Here is a 4,605-nt window from a genome sequence, read left to right as displayed (position 1 = left end):
GACCGCATAGAAAAACCAAATTACACCTAGCAAATCCAAATACACAAATGACGTCATAAAAAGTCATAATACAACAATAGCAAGTTCAAATGTAAACATAGAAATCTCAAATGTGACACATAGCAAATTCAAATGCCACATAGCAAGTTCAAATGTAAATATGCTTGAACTGGGATAAAAGGAAGCTAAGTGGGTGGTTGGCGGGTGTTTTGGTGTGGTTTGCTCCTTCTATCCTATCTAACATCTATCATCCTATCTTTCCTCCTTTTTTGTGTCTGTTACTCTCTTGTAATACCTCAAATCTTCGGCACTTATATGACCTTATTATTGTGTTGCTAGTGCCGTAAAACTCTTACTAAAACTAAACAGGAGGCTAAAAGTATAAGACGTGTATCAAGGTAAGAAGTAAAAGGGTTTGGGGGGTTTTTGGCCTCGCAAAAGTTAGACGAAAGCCGTGTGGGGCCACAAGGAAAAAATCATGTGAAACGAAAGTAATAGTTAAATTATGTTAAAAACCGAAAATAAACTCACATGTTTAACAGAAACGAATGGTTATGATACAAATCAGCATACTGCTGCTGGTATGTTATAGAACTAACTGAGTGAAATCTAAAGCCAAGTTTACTTTTATTTACTTATTGTTGCACTACAAAACGCTATGGCTTATAGGCTTACATTGATCTGAAGGCTGCTGCCATTTTCACTATGACTATAGTTACAACTTGTGTTTTTTGTTCCATCATCTGGGCAAGTGTGACCATCCTTTGTTGTTGAGTCAGCTGAGTGAGCATTTGGTCTTTTGCTTCACCAAGCCACGGTTGCTAATCGTACATTGTACTTCCAAATTCACAAGCGTTCTCGTAGATGTTAAGAAAAGGTGTGTAGGGGGGGGGGGGTAGATATTTCTTCCACAATCTATTGGTCAGTTGCCATTTAAAGCCGGCCTTTGTGCACGAGCATTGCTACATACAAAGCACTCTTCGTTGTGGGATTGTTGGAATAGTTTCTTAGAGGGATGGGTTGAAACGAAAGCTGCAATTCCCTCTACTTGAAAGTCGTGAAAGACCAGGCCACCCTCGTCACTGACAGCAAATTAGGTCCCTATGGCATCGTACGGTTCGGTCCCCTTCGACCCTGCATTACTCGAACAAAGCATTGACCACTCCGTGCTCTTTATGGGTTTCTATTTGTCAACGGCTAGCTACCAGCTTCCTCAATAAAAGGCAAATCCATACATCTAATTGTTCTGCATCAGCCATGCTGCATATTGATGTAATAATAATAACAATAATAATAATAATAATAATAATAATAATAATAATAATAATAATAATAATAATAATAATAATAATAATAATAGATAGCATTTGTATAGCGCAAATCCCTGCTCAACAGCAGGCTCTATGCGCTTTACACTATATTATTACCCCAGCAGACCATAGAACACTCCGAAACATTCTCAGCTTCCCGGGAAGCATACAGTGCAAGCAGCTGATTAAGCGCTCAAACACTAACATACTGACAAGATCTTTCGCTGTCTATAGCCGGGTACCCATTCCCACCTGGGTGAAGTGGGGAAAATTCGTGTAAAGTGCCTTTCCCAAGGACACAACGTCGGGTCTCTGACGGGATTCGAACCCACGACCTTACGGTTGCGAGTCCGAGAGCCTAACCACTAGGTCAGTCCTATCTGAATTTCTTTCCGCGGGAGCATCCTCGGGATTGTTTTAATGGTGATCAATTCATCTTAAAATTAAACTGCTTATGGTTGTCGTCATCTCAGTTTGAGCACATTAAAATGCTTTTCACGGTGAATAATCTTTGTGGAGGATGAAGTGTGCTGACAAAATGAGTAGCTTCTTGGATTTGAGCCCTATGGAAATAGGTATACCACACTGAAAGGTGAAGTTTTTACTATTTATAAGTACTTAGAGAATATGGCATCAATAGAAAATTTACAAATTTGACCCTAGTGTCGATTTTTGGCCAATATCTCCATCTGTGGAATGCGAGAAGTAACTCATTTTTTCAGCATGCCTCACATTTGCTTTTGCTATGTGGCATTTGATCTTGCTATTGTGTTACATTTGGATTTGCTATTTGTACTTTTGAATTTGTTACGCACAATTGTGCACTAAAATTTCCTATTGTACATTTATTGAACATTTTATGTGGCGTGAAACTTTTTATGTGGCATTTGAACTTGCTATGTGGCATTTGTATTTCTTAGGAGTACATTTGATCTAAAAAAAACACTAAAAAACCCAACTATATAAGGCACACTAAAACATGACAATATTTCATTTGTCTGCTGTGAGCTAGTGTGTTTTACAGTAGAGAATTTTGGTTCCAGGGGATAACGATGTTTAAAATCAAAATAAGATAAGATCAGATAAGATCAAGGAGGTCCTTGGATAAGATACATCTTTATTGTCCAGATCCAGGCACATTGCTTTGGTGTTTCATCACGTACACACACACACACACACACACACACACACACACACACACACTCACGCACACACACACTCACGCACACACACTCACGCACACACACACACACACACACACTTCCCTCACACATCCTCTCTTCCACACACATCTGTACACATAACTATAATGATATAATAGTATGTTTGCATTCATAAACAGGCTCACATTTACATGCATAATGTAATGAACAGTAATATAAAAATTGATAACGTTAAGCTACAAACAAACTCAGTACTCTGACTGTAACTCAATGGTATTCTAATGTATGCTTTAAAGTTAAAGGTCATATGAATACTTATAACAAGATGATTAAGATGGCAGGAGTTCGATGGATGATGATAAGAATTACCTTCGGTAACTTTCTTTGTTACAGATCAGAAGCTTATATCTTTTGCTTCTCACTGATGATTATATTTGAGGGAACACGGGGTGTTTATTGTCCAAAGAGATGGAATTAATTTTCCTAGTTCAAGCTATAATGTAAAATTCATCGAAGTCGGGGAACGTAGATGTGGAAATTTTGCCTGCTTTCCGTATTAATCTATTCAATTAAACTTTAAAAAAAAATCTCATTGTCTTGTGTATCCGGCCCATGCTGTTATAAAGAAATTGATCATACTTTCTATGGTTAAATGATAGAATATGGACATCACTGATTTATCAACTTTAAAAGCATGAGCGTCCTTATAAAAAATAGTCTTTTGTTCACTCTTATAAAACAGGAGAGAAGAAAAAAATGTTTTACTTGTAATAACCATTTTGTCAGCTTCCTGAAAGGATACAGCTTTTCGATTTCTTTGTGAAGTAGTTACTGAATATGCTCCCGTGATTTATAGAATGCTCAGTTTTTGCTCTCATTTTTTTTTCTGACATTTAACGCTTTTAACAAACTTTCTCTCAAGAACATAATGTTATGTCCGATGCGAGTCTGGTTGAAAATGATAGAAATAATAACATTTGACATGTATATAGTGCCCATTAAAGCAGTGGCGGTGGGTGGACCTAAATTTGGGTGCAGCTTAAGTTGCTGACACTTCTTTACCACCAAACAGCAAACAATAAGCCCTAAACAGTACTGATTTTTCTTTACTTTCGGTGAGCCACGGTATTTTGAGAACCATTCAAACGAGAAGAGTCATCTTTATCTTCCGTCTCTTTGTTTTAAGTTAGGTTCTTCTAGATTTAAAAAAAGTTACCTCAAAAGTCAATCGACGTGGTTTATAACTATTAAATCTCAGTGGCACAAACATAAACGTACAAACACAGCACTTCAAACATTATGTCCTGTCTATGAGCTGGACCAGGGCCTTGAAGTCGCGGAAAGTAGAACGCACCTAACAATAAATGTCCAATGAGCGCGTAGGTATTTGTGTCACGGGGCGAAAGTGTGTCGTAAACTTTCATCCCATTGTCAGGGCTGGGAGTGAGAGCGTGAGCCCTTATTACAGTGTACTTTTTCCAGGCTTCTACCTTTTTTCAAGAAGAGTTTCATTACCAAAGGGAATCGGGAATCGGCTCATTCTGTGCTGAGCCCTAAAGACATTTGATTGGCTGTTAGGATACTATAGTTGTAAGCGGTGACAACAGTGATTGGATAAACGAGCAAGCCGCCAAGTTGATCACTCTGGGTTCATTGCGTGCTACCATAATGGTTTCAACTGCTTATTTAATTATTCAGGAAACTTTCATTTACTTTGGGATGAAGTTGGGGGGGGGGGAGGAGCTCAAGCCCGTGAGTCCTTCACTACATACCGCCACTGCATTAAAGTAGGTACACAGGGGTCTGAGCGCTTTACGATACAATGTAACAATAACATAAAACGTTCTGTTCTGACAAAAGAAAATCTATCCAAACATTCGTTTTATTCATTTAAAAACAGAAATGACTTCTAGCAAAATTTGAATGAATCAAAGGATTTGAAGATATAAGAAGAGGAAAGAAAAAACCCACCATTGAAATGACATACATAAATAACGTACAGCAGAACCTGTCCAAGACGCTCATCTGTTGTCGTGAAAAAAGTGTCATCTTAGGGACCGTTAACAATATTAATGACGTCAGCTCAGAGGGGGGAGGGTCAGTGAAAAGTTGACAAAAGTTGACATTGATTG

The sequence above is a fragment of the Aplysia californica genome, unplaced genomic scaffold (assembly GCF_000002075.1).
Source record: "Aplysia californica isolate F4 #8 unplaced genomic scaffold, AplCal3.0 scaffold00194, whole genome shotgun sequence".
NCBI classification, from domain to species: Eukaryota; Metazoa; Mollusca; class Gastropoda; order Aplysiida; family Aplysiidae; genus Aplysia; species Aplysia californica.
This window is presented reverse-complemented; position numbering follows the sequence as displayed.